We start from the raw sequence: 15,715 nt of genomic DNA, 5'->3' as shown, positions 1-15,715 counted from the left end.
GCACCACAAAAGAAGGTACTGACACTGAAAACTGGATCCTTTAGTCAGCGCTTTCACCCTAACTTGGCTGCTGGCCCTCTTCACATGGTATAAATCTTTTGCCTTTTCCTCAAATCTTGTTGTATTGCTTTTCCCTTACAAATCTATTTAAAGGTCAGGTCTTAAGGACCTGGATCAAGCTCTGTAGACTAGATGCTAATGTCTACAACACCAGAAAGTTGGACTTGGTTTCAATTTGCTATATCACTGTGGCAGATATCTGTCGCCGATGCTATTGATTTAGAACTGAAGAAAGACCAGACTGACAGAGAGGAGATTCTGTGGCAATAAGCCTAGCTACTAGCATAATTGACACGTCTAAAAGGCTGTGAGTGAGAATCACGTGTTTCTCTTCACCTATATTGTAGGGCAGAGGCCTTTGTCAGGTGGTGCTTCTCTCCTTTTTGACAATAGCTGAGGAGGAACGTTTATTTCTCTCACTGTGTTCTGACGATGCATTTTTGAAGAACCATAACAGAAGGTACCAAGGATTCAATGTGGGATAGTTGCGTTGGAGGTTTTGCACATATCCACTCTGTGTTCTCTTCAATCCGTATAAATCTTTCGCCTTTTACTAAAGATTTCCGTGGAGAGGAGCAATAAGAGTATCGAATAATTTTTGATTCCCTGCTTTGCTGCATACCTGTTCAATATCAATTTGTTGACACCTCCTCAAGCTGTCTCACTCTCCTCGAGGTCGAATGGCTGACCCAAGCATGTGTACGGGTCAGCATCCTTGCTTCAAGCGTTAGTAGAAACAAATGTAGTTTGAAAGGACATCATTGAATGAGCAAATATTCTAGCAAGCAGCCTTCCTGCCAATATCATTGCGAGTGTTATCAGACTACCAGGTGAGAAACAAGTGTGTCTTCATTTAACATGTGTACCTGAGGACTTTGACCAGATAAAGTTTACTTCTTTTTTTGAAACAGATTGCAACATCATTGAGGACAAAGCTTCTTTTCCAGAAACCGAGGCGGGGCAACAGGATTCCCACAATCCATCTGTCATGCACCACAAAAGAAGGTACTGACACTGAAAACTGGATCCTTTAGTCAGCGCTTTCACCCTAACTTGGCTGCTGGCCCTCTTCACATGGTATAAATCTTTTGCCTTTTCCTCAAATCTTGTTGTATTGCTTTTCCCTTACAAATCTATTTAAAGGTCAGGTCTTAAGGACCTGGATCAAGCTCTGTAGACTAGATGCTAATGTCTACAACACCAGAAAGTTGGACTTGGTTTCAATTTGCTATATCACTGTGGCAGATATCTGTCGCCGATGCTATTGATTTAGAACTGAAGAAAGACCAGACTGACAGAGAGGAGATTCTGTGGCAATAAGCCTAGCTACTAGCATAATTGACACGTCTAAAAGGCTGTGAGTGAGAATCACGTGTTTCTCTTCACCTATATTGTAGGGCAGAGGCCTTTGTCAGGTGGTGCTTCTCTCCTTTTTGACAATAGCTGAGGAGGAACGTTTATTTCTCTCACTGTGTTCTGACGATGCATTTTTGAAGAACCATAACAGAAGGTACCAAGGATTCAATGTGGGATAGTTGCGTTGGAGGTTTTGCACATATCCACTCTGTGTTCTCTTCAATCTGTATAAATCTTTCGCCTTTTACTAAAGATTTCCGTGGAGAGGAGCAATAAGAGTATGGAATAATTTTTGATTCCCTGCTTTGCTGCAGGGCTTCCATACCTGTTCAATATCAATTTGTTGACACCTCCTCAAGCTGTCTCACTCTCCTCGAGGTCGAATGGCTGACCCAAGCATGTGTACGGGTCAGCATCCTTGCTTCAAGCGTTAGTAGAAACAAATGTAGTTTGAAAGGACATCATTGAATGAGCAAATATTCTAGCAAGCAGCCTTCCTGCCAATATCATTGCGAGTGTTATCAGACTACCAGGTGAGAAACAAGTGTGTCTTCATTTAACATGTGTACCTGAGGACTTTGACCAGATAAAGTTTCCTTCTTTTTTTGAAACAGATTGCAACATCATTGAGGAGAAAGCTTCTTTTCCAGAAACCGAGGCGGGGCAACAGGATTCCCACAATCCATCTGTCATGCACCACAAAAGAAGGTACTGACACTGAAAACTGGATCCTTTAGTCAGCGCTTTCACCCTAACTTGGCTGCTGGCCCTCTTCACATGGTATAAATCTTTTGCCTTTTCCTCAAATCTTGTTGTATTGCTTTTCCCTTACAAATCTATTTAAAGGTCAGGTCTTAAGGACCTGGATCAAGCTCTGTAGACTAGATGCTAATGTCTACAACACCAGAAAGTTGGACTTGGTTTCAATTTGCTATATCACTGTGGCAGATATCTGTCGCCGATGCTATTGATTTAGAACTGAAGAAAGACCAGACTGACAGAGAGGAGATTCTGTGGCAATAAGCCTAGCTACTAGCATAATTGACACGTCTAAAAGGCTGTGAGTGAGAATCACGTGTTTCTCTTCACCTATATTGTAGGGCAGAGGCCTTTGTCAGGTGGTGCTTCTCTCCTTTTTGACAATAGCTGAGGAGGAACGTTTATTTCTCTCACTGTGTTCTGACGATGCATTTTTGAAGAACCATAACAGAAGGTACCAAGGATTCAATGTGGGCTAGTTGCGTTGGAGGTTTTGCACATATCCACTCTGTGTTCTCTTCAATCCGTATAAATCTTTCGCCTTTTACTAAAGATTTCCGTGGAGAGGAGCAATAAGAGTATGGAATAATTTTTGATTGCTCTGCTGCAGGGCTTCCATACCTGTTCAATATCAATTTGTTGACACCTCCTCAAGCTGTCTCACTCTCCTCGAGGTCGAATGGCTGACCCAAGCATGTGTACGGGTCAGCATCCTTGCTTCAAGCGTTAGTAGAAACAAATGTAGTTTGAAAGGACATCATTGAATGAGCAAATATTCTAGCAAGCAGCCTTCCTGCCAATATCATTGCGAGTGTTATCAGACTACCAGGTGAGAAACAAGTGTGTCTTCATTTAACATGTGTACCTGAGGACTTTGACCAGATAAAGTTTCCTTCTTTTTTTGAAACAGATTGCAACATCATTGAGGAGAAAGCTTCTTTTCCAGAAACCGAGGCGGGGCAACAGGATTCCCACAATCCATCTGTCATGCACCACAAAAGAAGGTACTGACACTGAAAACTGGATCCTTTAGTCAGCGCTTTCACCCTAACTTGGCTGCTGGCCCTCTTCACATGGTATAAATCTTTTGCCTTTTCCTCAAATCTTGTTGTATTGCTTTTCCCTTACAAATCTATTTAAAGGTCAGGTCTTAAGGACCTGGATCAAGCTCTGTAGACTAGATGCTAATGTCTACAACACCAGAAAGTTGGACTTGGTTTCAATTTGCTATATAACTGCGGCAGATATCTGTCGCCGATGCTATTGATTTAGAACTGAAGAAAGACCAGACTGACAGAGAGGAGATTCTGTGGCAATAAGCCTAGCTACTAGCATAATTGACACGTCTAAAAGGCTGTGAGTGAGAATCACGTGTTTCTCTTCACCTATATTGTAGGGCAGAGGCCTTTGTCAGGTGGTGCTTCTCTCCTTTTTGACAATAGCTGAGGAGGAACGTTTATTTCTCTCACTGTGTTCTGACGATGCATTTTTGAAGAACCATAACAGAAGGTACCAAGGATTCAATGTGGGCTAGTTGCGTTGGAGGTTTTGCACATATCCACTCTGTGTTCTCTTCAATCCGTATAAATCTTTCGCCTTTTACTAAAGATTTCCGTGGAGAGGAGCAATAAGAGTATCGAATAATTTTTGATTCCCTGCTTTGCTGCAGGGCTTCCATACCTGTACAATATCAATTTGTTGACACCTCCTCAAGCTGTCTCACTCTCCTCGAGGTCGAATGGCCGACCCAAGCATGTGTACGGGTCAGCATCCTTGCTTCAAGCGTTAGTAGAAACAAATGTAGTTTGAAAGGACATCATTGAATGAGCAAATATTCTAGCAAGCAGCCTTCCTGCCAATATCATTGCGAGTGTTATCAGACTACCAGGTGAGAAACAAGTGTGTCTTCATTTAACATGTGTACCTGAGGACTTTGACCAGATAAAGTTTCCTTCTTTTTTTGAAACAGATTGCAACATCATTGAGGAGAAAGCTTCTTTTCCAGAAACCGAGGCGGGGCAACAGGATTCCCACAATCCATCTGTCATGCACCACAAAAGAAGGTACTGACACTGAAAACTGGATCCTTTAGTCAGCGCTTTCACCCTGACTTGGCTGCTGGCCCTCTTCACATGGTATAAATCTTTTGCCTTTTCCTCAAATCTTGTTGTATTGCTTTTCCCTTACAAATCTATTTAAAGGTCAGGTCTTAAGGACCTGGATCAAGCTCTGTAGACTAGATGCTAATGTCTACAACACCACAAAGTTGGACTTGGTTTCAATTTGCTATATAACTGCGGCAGATATCTGTCGCCGATGCTATTGATTTAGAACTGAAGAAAGACCAGACTGACAGAGAGGAGATTCTGTGGCAATAAGCCTAGCTACTAGCATAATTGACACGTCTAAAAGGCTGTGAGTGAGAATCACGTGTTTCTCTTCACCTATATTGTAGGGCAGAGGCCTTTGTCAGGTGGTGCTTCTCTCCTTTTTGACAATAGCTGAGGAGGAACGTTTATTTCTCTCACTGTGTTCTGACGATGCATTTTTGAAGAACCATAACAGAAGGTACCAAGGATTCAATGTGGGCTAGTTGCGTTGGAGGTTTTGCACATATCCACTCTGTGTTCTCTTCAATCCGTATAAATCTTTCGCCTTTTACTAAAGATTTCCGTGGAGAGGAGCAAGAAGAGTATCGAATAATTTTTGATTCCCTGCTTTGCTGCAGGGCTCCCATACCTGTTCAATATCAATTTGTTGACACCTCCTCAAGCTGTCTCACTCTCCTCGAGGTCGAATGGCTGACCCAAGCATGTGTACGGGTTAGCATCCTTGCTTCAAGCGTTAGTAGAAACAAATGTAGTTTGAAAGGACATCATTGAATGAGCAAATATTCTAGCAAGCAGCCTTCCTGCCAATATCATTGCGAGTGTTATCAGACTACCAGGTGAGAAACAAGTGTGTCTTCATTTAACATGTGTACCTGAGGACTTTGACCAGATAAAGTTTCCTTCTTTTTTTGAAACAGATTGCAACATCATTGAGGAGAAAGCTTCTTTTCCAGAAACCGAGGCGGGGCAACAGGATTCCCACAATCCATCTGTCATGCACCACAAAAGAAGGTACTGACACTGAAAACTGGATCCTTTAGTCAGCGCTTTCACCCTAACTTGGCTGCTGGCCCTCTTCACATGGTATAAATCTTTTGCCTTTTCCTCAAATCTTGTTGTATTGCTTTTCCCTTACAAATCTATTTAAAGGTCAGGTCTTAAGGACCTGGATCAAGCTCTGTAGACTAGATGCTAATGTCTACAACACCAGAAAGTTGGACTTGGTTTCAATTTGCTATATCACTGTGGCAGATATCTGTCGCCGATGCTATTGATTTAGAACTGAAGAAAGACCAGACTGACAGAGAGGAGATTCTGTGGCAATAAGCCTAGCTACTAGCATAATTGACACGTCTAAAAGGCTGTGAGTGAGAATCACGTGTTTCTCTTCACCTATATTGTAGGGCAGAGGCCTTTGTCAGGTGGTGCTTCTCTCCTTTTTGACAATAGCTGAGGAGGAACGTTTATTTCTCTCACTGTGTTCTGACGATGCATTTTTGAAGAACCATAACAGAAGGTACCAAGGATTCAATGTGGGCTAGTTGCGTTGGAGGTTTTGCACATATCCACTCTGTGTTCTCTTCAATCCGTATAAATCTTTCGCCTTTTACTAAAGATTTCCGTGGAGAGGAGCAATAAGAGTATGGAATAATTTTTGATTGCTCTGCTGCAGGGCTTCCATACCTGTTCAATATCAATTTGTTGACACCTCCTCAAGCTGTCTCACTCTCCTCGAGGTCGAATGGCTGACCCAAGCATGTGTACGGGTCAGCATCCTTGCTTCAAGCGTTAGTAGAAACAAATGTAGTTTGAAAGGACATCATTGAATGAGCAAATATTCTAGCAAGCAGCCTTCCTGCCAATATCATTGCGAGTGTTATCAGACTACCAGGTGAGAAACAAGTGTGTCTTCATTTAACATGTGTACCTGAGGACTTTGACCAGATAAAGTTTCCTTCTTTTTTTGAAACAGATTGCAACATCATTGAGGAGAAAGCTTCTTTTCCAGAAACCGAGGCGGGGCAACAGGATTCCCACAATCCATCTGTCATGCACCACAAAAGAAGGTACTGACACTGAAAACTGGATCCTTTAGTCAGCGCTTTCACCCTAACTTGGCTGCTGGCCCTCTTCACATGGTATAAATCTTTTGCCTTTTCCTCAAATCTTGTTGTATTGCTTTTCCCTTACAAATCTATTTAAAGGTCAGGTCTTAAGGACCTGGATCAAGCTCTGTAGACTAGATGCTAATGTCTACAACACCAGAAAGTTGGACTTGGTTTCAATTTGCTATATAACTGCGGCAGATATCTGTCGCCGATGCTATTGATTTAGAACTGAAGAAAGACCAGACTGACAGAGAGGAGATTCTGTGGCAATAAGCCTAGCTACTAGCATAATTGACACGTCTAAAAGGCTGTGAGTGAGAATCACGTGTTTCTCTTCACCTATATTGTAGGGCAGAGGCCTTTGTCAGGTGGTGCTTCTCTCCTTTTTGACAATAGCTGAGGAGGAACGTTTATTTCTCTCACTGTGTTCTGACGATGCATTTTTGAAGAACCATAACAGAAGGTACCAAGGATTCAATGTGGGCTAGTTGCGTTGGAGGTTTTGCACATATCCACTCTGTGTTCTCTTCAATCCGTATAAATCTTTCGCCTTTTACTAAAGATTTCCGTGGAGAGGAGCAATAAGAGTATCGAATAATTTTTGATTCCCTGCTTTGCTGCAGGGCTTCCATACCTGTACAATATCAATTTGTTGACACCTCCTCAAGCTGTCTCACTCTCCTCGAGGTCGAATGGCCGACCCAAGCATGTGTACGGGTCAGCATCCTTGCTTCAAGCGTTAGTAGAAACAAATGTAGTTTGAAAGGACATCATTGAATGAGCAAATATTCTAGCAAGCAGCCTTCCTGCCAATATCATTGCGAGTGTTATCAGACTACCAGGTGAGAAACAAGTGTGTCTTCATTTAACATGTGTACCTGAGGACTTTGACCAGATAAAGTTTCCTTCTTTTTTTGAAACAGATTGCAACATCATTGAGGAGAAAGCTTCTTTTCCAGAAACCGAGGCGGGGCAACAGGATTCCCACAATCCATCTGTCATGCACCACAAAAGAAGGTACTGACACTGAAAACTGGATCCTTTAGTCAGCGCTTTCACCCTGACTTGGCTGCTGGCCCTCTTCACATGGTATAAATCTTTTGCCTTTTCCTCAAATCTTGTTGTATTGCTTTTCCCTTACAAATCTATTTAAAGGTCAGGTCTTAAGGACCTGGATCAAGCTCTGTAGACTAGATGCTAATGTCTACAACACCACAAAGTTGGACTTGGTTTCAATTTGCTATATAACTGCGGCAGATATCTGTCGCCGATGCTATTGATTTAGAACTGAAGAAAGACCAGACTGACAGAGAGGAGATTCTGTGGCAATAAGCCTAGCTACTAGCATAATTGACACGTCTAAAAGGCTGTGAGTGAGAATCACGTGTTTCTCTTCACCTATATTGTAGGGCAGAGGCCTTTGTCAGGTGGTGCTTCTCTCCTTTTTGACAATAGCTGAGGAGGAACGTTTATTTCTCTCACTGTGTTCTGACGATGCATTTTTGAAGAACCATAACAGAAGGTACCAAGGATTCAATGTGGGCTAGTTGCGTTGGAGGTTTTGCACATATCCACTCTGTGTTCTCTTCAATCCGTATAAATCTTTCGCCTTTTACTAAAGATTTCCGTGGAGAGGAGCAATAAGAGTATCGAATAATTTTTGATTCCCTGCTTTGCTGCAGGGCTCCCATACCTGTTCAATATCAATTTGTTGACACCTCCTCAAGCTGTCTCACTCTCCTCGAGGTCGAATGGCTGACCCAAGCATGTGTACGGGTCAGCATCCTTGCTTCAAGCGTTAGTAGAAACAAATGTAGTTTGAAAGGACATCATTGAATGAGCAAATATTCTAGCAAGCAGCCCTCCTGCCAATATCATTGCGAGTGTTATCAGACTACCAGGTGAGAAACAAGTGTGTCTTCATTTAACATGTGTACCTGAGGACTTTGACCAGATAAAGTTTCCTTCTTTTTTTGAAACAGATTGCAACATCATTGAGGAGAAAGCTTCTTTTCCAGAAACCGAGGCGGGGCAACAGGATTCCCACAATCCATCTGTCATGCACCACAAAAGAAGGTACTGACACTGAAAACTGGATCCTTTAGTCAGCGCTTTTACCCTGACTTGGCTGCTGGCCCTCTTCACTTGGTATAAATCTTTTGCCTTTTCCTCAAATCTTGTTGTATTGCTTTTCCCTTACAAATCTATTTAAAGGTCAGGTCTTAAGGACCTGGATCAAGCTCTGTAGACTAGATGCTAATGTCTACAACACCACAAAGTTGGACTTGGTTTCAATTTGCTATATAACTGCGGCAGATATCTGTCGCCGATGCTATTGATTTAGAACTGAAGAAAGACCAGACTGACAGAGAGGAGATTCTGTGGCAATAAGCCTAGCTACTAGCATAATTGACACGTCTAAAAGGCTGTGAGTGAGAATCACGTGTTTCTCTTCACCTATATTGTAGGGCAGAGGCCTTTGTCAGGTGGTGCTTCTCTCCTTTTTGACAATAGCTGAGGAGGAACGTTTATTTCTCTCACTGTGTTCTGACGATGCATTTTTGAAGAACCATAACAGAAGGTACCAAGGATTCAATGTGGGCTAGTTGCGTTGGCGGTTTTGCACATATCCACTCTGTGTTCTCTTCAATCCGTATAAATCTTTCGCCTTTTACTAAAGATTTCCGTGGAGAGGAGCAATAAGAGTATCGAATAATTTTTGATTCCCTGCTTTGCTGCAGGGCTCCCATACCTGTTCAATATCAATTTGTTGACACCTCCTCAAGCTGTCTCACTCTCCTCGAGGTCGAATGGCTGACCCAAGCATGTGTACGGGTCAGCATCCTTGCTTCAAGCGTTAGTAGAAACAAATGTAGTTTGAAAGGACATCATTGAATGAGCAAATATTCTAGCAAGCAGCCTTCCTGCCAATATCATTGCGAGTGTTATCAGACTACCAGGTGAGAAACAAGTGTGTCTTCATTTAACATGTGTACCTGAGGACTTTGACCAGATAAAGTTTCCTTCTTTTTTTGAAACAGATTGCAACATCATTGAGGAGAAAGCTTCTTTTCCAGAAACCGAGGCGGGGCAACAGGATTCCCACAATCCATCTGTCATGCACCACAAAAGAAGGTACTGACACTGAAAACTGGATCCTTTAGTCAGCGCTTTCACCCTAACTTGGCTGCTGGCCCTCTTCACATGGTATAAATCTTTTGCCTTTTCCTCAAATCTTGTTGTATTGCTTTTCCCTTACAAATCTATTTAAAGGTCAGGTCTTAAGGACCTGGATCAAGCTCTGTAGACCAGATGCTAATGTCTACAACACCACAAAGTTGGACTTGGTTTCAATTTGCTATATCACTGTGGCAGATATCTGTCGCCGATGCTATTGATTTAGAACTGAAGAAAGACCAGACTGACAGAGAGGAGATTCTGTGGCAATAAGCCTAGCTACTAGCATAATTGACACGTCTAAAAGGCTGTGAGTGAGAATCACGTGTTTCTCTTCACCTATATTGTAGGGCAGAGGCCTTTGTCAGGTGGTGCTTCTCTCCTTTTTGACAATAGCTGAGGAGGAACGTTTATTTCTCTCACTGTGTTCTGACGATGCATTTTTGAAGAACCATAACAGAAGGTACCAAGGATTCAATGTGGGCTAGTTGCGTTGGAGGTTTTGCACATATCCACTCTGTGTTCTCTTCAATCCGAATAAATCTTTCGCCTTTTACTAAAGATTTCCGTGGAGAGGAGCAATAAGAGTATCGAATAATTTTTGATTCCCTGCTTTGCTGCAGGGCTCCCATACCTGTTCAATATCAATTTGTTGACACCTCCTCAAGCTGTCTCACTCTCCTCGAGGTCGAATGGCTGACCCAAGCATGTGTACGGGTCAGCATCCTTGCTTCAAGCGTTAGTAGAAACAAATGTAGTTTGAAAGGACATCATTGAATGAGCAAATATTCTAGCAAGCAGCCTTCCTGCCAATATCATTGCGAGTGTTATCAGACTACCAGGTGAGAAACAAGTGTGTCTTCATTTAACATGTGTACCTGAGGACTTTGACCAGATAAAGTTTCCTTCTTTTTTTGAAACAGATTGCAACATCATTGAGGAGAAAGCTTCTTTTCCAGAAACCGAGGCGGGGCAACAGGATTCCCACAATCCATCTGTCATGCACCACAAAAGAAGGTACTGACACTGAAAACTGGATCCTTTAGTCAGTGCTTTCACCCTGACTTGGCTGCTGGCCCTCTTCACATGGTATAAATCTTTTGCCTTTTCCTCAAATCTTGTTGTATTGCTTTTCCCTTACAAATCTATTTAAAGGTCAGGTCTTAAGGACCTGGATCAAGCTCTGTAGACTAGATGCTAATGTCTACAACACCACAAAGTTGGACTTGGTTTCAATTTGCTATATCACTGTGGCAGATATCTGTCGCCGATGCTATTGATTTAGAACTGAAGAAAGACCAGACTGACAGAGAGGAGATTCTGTGGCAATAAGCCTAGCTACTAGCATAATTGACACGTCTAAAAGGCTGTGAGTGAGAATCACGTGTTTCTCTTCACCTATATTGTAGGGCAGAGGCCTTTGTCAGGTGGTGCTTCTCTCCTTTTTGACAATAGCTGAGGAGGAACGTTTATTTCTCTCACTGTGTTCTGACGATGCATTTTTGAAGAACCATAACAGAAGGTACCAAGGATTCAATGTGGGCTAGTTGCGTTGGAGGTTTTGCACATATCCACTCTGTGTTCTCTTCAATCCGTATAAAACTTTCGCCTTTTACTAAAGATTTCCGTGGAGAGGAGCAATAAGAGTATCGAATAATTTTTGATTCCCTGCTTTGCCGCAGGGCTTCCATACCTGTACAATATCAATTTGTTGACACCTCCTCAAGCTGTCTCACTCTCCTCGAGGTCGAATGGCCGACCCAAGCATGTGTACGGGTCAGCATCCTTGCTTCAAGCGTTAGTAGAAACAAATGTAGTTTGAAAGGACATCATTGAATGAGCAAATATTCTAGCAAGCAGCCTTCCTGCCAATATCATTGCGAGTGTTATCAGACTACCAGGTGAGAAACAAGTGTGTCTTCATTTAACATGTGTACCTGAGGACTTTGACCAGATAAAGTTTCCTTCTTTTTTTGAAACAGATTGCAACATCATTGAGGAGAAAGCTTCTTTTCCAGAAACCGAGGCGGGGCAACAGGATTCCCACAATCCATCTGTCATGCACCACAAAAGAAGGTACTGACACTGAAAACTGGATCCTTTAGTCAGCGCTTTCACCCTAACTTGGCTGCTGGCCCTCTTCACATGGTATAAATCTTTTGCCTTTTCCTCAAATCTTGTTGTATTGCTTTTCCCTTACAAATCTATTTAAAGGTCAGGTCTTAAGGACCTGGATCAAGCTCTGTAGACTAGATGCTAATGTCTACAACACCACAAAGTTGGACTTGGTTTCAATTTGCTATATAACTGCGGCAGATATCTGTCGCCGATGCTATTGATTTAGAACTGAAGAAAGACCAGACTGACAGAGAGGAGATTCTGTGGCAATAAGCCTAGCTACTAGCATAATTGACACGTCTAAAAGGCTGTGAGTGAGAATCACGTGTTTCTCTTCACCTATATTGTAGGGCAGAGGCCTTTGTCAGGTGGTGCTTCTCTCCTTTTTGACAATAGCTGAGGAGGAACGTTTATTTCTCTCACTGTGTTCTGACGATGCATTTTTGAAGAACCATAACAGAAGGTACCAAGGATTCAATGTGGGCTAGTTGCGTTGGAGGTTTTGCACATATCCACTCTGTGTTCTCTTCAATCCGTATAAATCTTTCGCCTTTTACTAAAGATTTCCGTGGAGAGGAGCAATAAGAGTATCGAATAATTTATGATTCCCTGCTTTGCTGCAGGGCTCCCATACCTGTTCAATATCAATTTGTTGACACCTCCTCAAGCTGTCTCACTCTCCTCGAGGTCGAATGGCTGACCCAAGCATGTGTACGGGTCAGCATCCTTGCTTCAAGCGTTAGTAGAAACAAATGTAGTTTGAAAGGACATCATTGAATGAGCAAATATTCTAGCAAGCAGCCTTCCTGCCAATATCATTGCGAGTGTTATCAGACTACCAGGTGAGAAACAAGTGTGTCTTCATTTAACATGTGTACCTGAGGACTTTGACCAGATAAAGTTTCCTTCTTTTTTTGAAACAGATTGCAACATCATTGAGGAGAAAGCTTCTTTTCCAGAAACCGAGGCGGGGCAACAGGATTCCCACAATCCATCTGTCATGCACCACAAAAGAAGGTACTGACACTGAAAACTGGATCCTTTAGTCAGCGCTTTCACCCTAACTTGGCTGCTGGCCCTCTTCACATGGTATAAATCTTTTGCCTTTTCCTCAAATCTTGTTGTATTGCTTTTCCCTTACAAATCTATTTAAAGGTCAGGTCTTAAGGACCTGGATCAAGCTCTGTAGACTAGATGCTAATGTCTACAACACCAGAAAGTTGGACTTGGTTTCAATTTGCTATATCACTGTGGCAGATATCTGTCGCCGATGCTATTGATTTAGAACTGAAGAAAGACCAGACTGACAGAGAGGAGATTCTGTGGCAATAAGCCTAGCTACTAGCATAATTGACACGTCTAAAAGGCTGTGAGTGAGAATCACGTGTTTCTCTTCACCTATATTGTAGGGCAGAGGCCTTTGTCAGGTGGTGCTTCTCTCCTTTTTGACAATAGCTGAGGAGGAACGTTTATTTCTCTCACTGTGTTCTGACGATGCATTTTTGAAGAACCATAACAGAAGGTACCAAGGATTCAATGTGGGCTAGTTGCGTTGGAGGTTTTGCACATATCCACTCTGTGTTCTCTTCAATCCGTATAAATCTTTCGCCTTTTACTAAAGATTTCCGTGGAGAGGAGCAATAAGAGTATCGAATAATTTTTGATTCCCTGCTTTGCTGCAGGGCTTCCATACCTGTACAATATCAATTTGTTGACACCTCCTCAAGCTGTCTCACTCTCCTCGAGGTCGAATGGCCGACCCAAGCATGTGTACGGGTCAGCATCCTTGCTTCAAGCGTTAGTAGAAACAAATGTAGTTTGAAAGGACATCATTGAATGAGCAAATATTCTAGCAAGCAGCCTTCCTGCCAATATCATTGCGAGTGTTATCAGACTACCAGGTGAGAAACAAGTGTGTCTTCATTTAACATGTGTACCTGAGGACTTTGACCAGATAAAGTTTCCTTCTTTTTTTGAAACAGATTGCAACATCATTGAGGAGAAAGCTTCTTTTCCAGAAACCGAGGCGGGGCAACAGGATTCCCACAATCCATCTGTCATGCACCACAAAAGAAGGTACTGACACTGAAAACTGGATCCTTTAGTCAGCGCTTTCACCCTGACTTGGCTGCTGGCCCTCTTCACATGGTATAAATCTTTTGCCTTTTCCTCAAATCTTGTTGTATTGCTTTTCCCTTACAAATCTATTTAAAGGTCAGGTCTTAAGGACCTGGATCAAGCTCTGTAGACTAGATGCTAATGTCTACAACACCACAAAGTTGGACTTGGTTTCAATTTGCTATATCACTGTGGCAGATATCTGTCGCCGATGCTATTGATTTAGAACTGAAGAAAGACCAGACTGACAGAGAGGAGATTCTGTGGCAATAAGCCTAGCTACTAGCATAATTGACACGTCTAAAAGGCTGTGAGTGAGAATCACGTGTTTCTCTTCACCTATATTGTAGGGCAGAGGCCTTTGTCAGGTGGTGCTTCTCTCCTTTTTGACAATAGCTGAGGAGGAACGTTTATTTCTCTCACTGTGTTCTGACGATGCATTTTTGAAGAACCATAACAGAAGGTACCAAGGATTCAATGTGGGCTAGTTGCGTTGGAGGTTTTGCACATATCCACTCTGTGTTCTCTTCAATCCGTATAAATCTTTCGCCTTTTACTAAAGATTTCCGTGGAGAGGAGCAATAAGAGTATCGAATAATTTTTGATTCCCTGCTTTGCTGCAGGGCTCCCATACCTGTTCAATATCAATTTGTTGACACCTCCTCAAGCTGTCTCACTCTCCTCGAGGTCGAATGGCTGACCCAAGCATGTGTACGGGTCAGCATCCTTGCTTCAAGCGTTAGTAGAAACAAATGTAGTTTGAAAGGACATCATTGAATGAGCAAATATTCTAGCAAGCAGCCTTCCTGCCAATATCATTGCGAGTGTTATCAGACTACCAGGTGAGAAACAAGTGTGTCTTCATTTAACATGTGTACCTGAGGACTTTGACCAGATAAAGTTTCCTTCTTTTTTTGAAACAGATTGCAACATCATTGAGGAGAAAGCTTCTTTTCCAGAAACCGAGGCGGGGCAACAGGATTCCCACAATCCATCTGTCATGCACCACAAAAGAAGGTACTGACACTGAAAACTGGATCCTTTAGTCAGCGCTTTCACCCTAACTTGGCTGCTGGCCCTCTTCACATGGTATAAATCTTTTGCCTTTTCCTCAAATCTTGTTGTATTGCTTTTCCCTTACAAATCTATTTAAAGGTCAGGTCTTAAGGACCTGGATCAAGCTCTGTAGACTAGATGCTAATGTCTACAACACCAGAAAGTTGGACTTGGTTTCAATTTGCTTTATCACTGTGGCAGATATCTGTCGCCGATGCTATTGATTTAGAACTGAAGAAAGACCAGACTGACAGAGAGGAGATTCTGTGGCAATAAGCCTAGCTACTAGCATAATTGACACGTCTAAAAGGCTGTGAGTGAGAATCACGTGTTTCTCTTCACCTATATTGTAGGGCAGAGGCCTTTGTCAGGTGGTGCTTCTCTCCTTTTTGACAATAGCTGAGGAGGAACGTTTATTTCTCTCACTGTGTTCTGACGATGCATTTTTGAAGAACCATAACAGAAGGTACCAAGGATTCAATGTGGGCTAGTTGCGTTGGAGGATTTGCACATATCCACTCTGTGTTCTCTTCAATCCGTATAAATCCTTCGCCTTTTACTAAAGATTTCCGTGGAGAGGAGCAATAAGAGTATGGAATAATTTTTGATCGCTTTGCTGCAGGGCTTCCATACCTGTTCAATATCAATTTGTTGACACCTCCTCAAGCTGTCTCACTCTCCTCAAGGTCGAATGGCTGACCCAAGCATGTGTACGGGTTAGCATCCTTGCTTCAAGCGTTAGTAGAAACAAATGTAGTTTGAAAGGACATCATTGAATGAGCAAATATTCTAGCAAGCAGCCTTCCTGCCAATATCATTGCGAGTGTTATCAGACTACCAGGTGAGAAACAA

The 15,715-nt window shown here is 42.5% G+C and overlaps 11 non-coding genes and 4 pseudogenes across 11 annotated transcripts; all 15 read left to right on the top strand.

Annotated features, from left to right (window-relative positions):
• The first annotated feature begins 569 nt into the window (after positions 1-569).
• LOC142998566 (U5 spliceosomal RNA) lies at positions 570-680 on the top strand (annotated as a pseudogene).
• Positions 681-1,619: 939 nt separating this feature from the next.
• On the top strand, positions 1,620-1,733 carry LOC142998502 (U5 spliceosomal RNA). Its single transcript, XR_012962839.1, has one exon. It is a non-coding gene; the product is annotated as a U5 spliceosomal RNA (small nuclear RNA).
• Positions 1,734-2,678: 945 nt separating this feature from the next.
• Positions 2,679-2,789, top strand: LOC142998527 (U5 spliceosomal RNA; annotated as a pseudogene).
• Positions 2,790-3,733: 944 nt separating this feature from the next.
• LOC142998465 (U5 spliceosomal RNA) lies at positions 3,734-3,847 on the top strand. Its single transcript, XR_012962802.1, has one exon. It is a non-coding gene; the product is annotated as a U5 spliceosomal RNA (small nuclear RNA).
• A 945-nt stretch (positions 3,848-4,792) lies between these two features.
• LOC142998495 (U5 spliceosomal RNA) lies at positions 4,793-4,906 on the top strand. The gene has a single exon (XR_012962832.1). It is a non-coding gene; the product is annotated as a U5 spliceosomal RNA (small nuclear RNA).
• A 945-nt stretch (positions 4,907-5,851) lies between these two features.
• Positions 5,852-5,962, top strand: LOC142998525 (U5 spliceosomal RNA; annotated as a pseudogene).
• Positions 5,963-6,906: 944 nt separating this feature from the next.
• LOC142998464 (U5 spliceosomal RNA) lies at positions 6,907-7,020 on the top strand. The gene has a single exon (XR_012962801.1). It is a non-coding gene; the product is annotated as a U5 spliceosomal RNA (small nuclear RNA).
• A 945-nt stretch (positions 7,021-7,965) lies between these two features.
• Positions 7,966-8,079, top strand: LOC142998463 (U5 spliceosomal RNA). The gene has a single exon (XR_012962800.1). It is a non-coding gene; the product is annotated as a U5 spliceosomal RNA (small nuclear RNA).
• A 945-nt stretch (positions 8,080-9,024) lies between these two features.
• LOC142998462 (U5 spliceosomal RNA) lies at positions 9,025-9,138 on the top strand. The gene has a single exon (XR_012962799.1). It is a non-coding gene; the product is annotated as a U5 spliceosomal RNA (small nuclear RNA).
• Positions 9,139-10,083: 945 nt separating this feature from the next.
• On the top strand, positions 10,084-10,197 carry LOC142998409 (U5 spliceosomal RNA). The gene has a single exon (XR_012962746.1). It is a non-coding gene; the product is annotated as a U5 spliceosomal RNA (small nuclear RNA).
• A 945-nt stretch (positions 10,198-11,142) lies between these two features.
• Positions 11,143-11,256, top strand: LOC142998550 (U5 spliceosomal RNA). The gene has a single exon (XR_012962873.1). It is a non-coding gene; the product is annotated as a U5 spliceosomal RNA (small nuclear RNA).
• Positions 11,257-12,201: 945 nt separating this feature from the next.
• On the top strand, positions 12,202-12,315 carry LOC142998520 (U5 spliceosomal RNA). The gene has a single exon (XR_012962857.1). It is a non-coding gene; the product is annotated as a U5 spliceosomal RNA (small nuclear RNA).
• A 945-nt stretch (positions 12,316-13,260) lies between these two features.
• LOC142998461 (U5 spliceosomal RNA) lies at positions 13,261-13,374 on the top strand. Its single transcript, XR_012962798.1, has one exon. It is a non-coding gene; the product is annotated as a U5 spliceosomal RNA (small nuclear RNA).
• Positions 13,375-14,319: 945 nt separating this feature from the next.
• On the top strand, positions 14,320-14,433 carry LOC142998460 (U5 spliceosomal RNA). The gene has a single exon (XR_012962797.1). It is a non-coding gene; the product is annotated as a U5 spliceosomal RNA (small nuclear RNA).
• Positions 14,434-15,378: 945 nt separating this feature from the next.
• LOC142998577 (U5 spliceosomal RNA) lies at positions 15,379-15,489 on the top strand (annotated as a pseudogene).
• Positions 15,490-15,715: the final 226 nt, after the last annotated feature.

The sequence above is a fragment of the Genypterus blacodes genome, unplaced genomic scaffold (genome assembly GCF_046128005.1).
Source record: "Genypterus blacodes isolate CSIRO-AG114 ecotype Tasmania unplaced genomic scaffold, CSIRO-AGI_Gbla_v1 ptg000039l_1, whole genome shotgun sequence".
Taxonomy (NCBI): Eukaryota; Metazoa; Chordata; class Actinopteri; order Ophidiiformes; family Ophidiidae; genus Genypterus; species Genypterus blacodes.
This window is presented reverse-complemented; position numbering and strand designations above follow the sequence as displayed.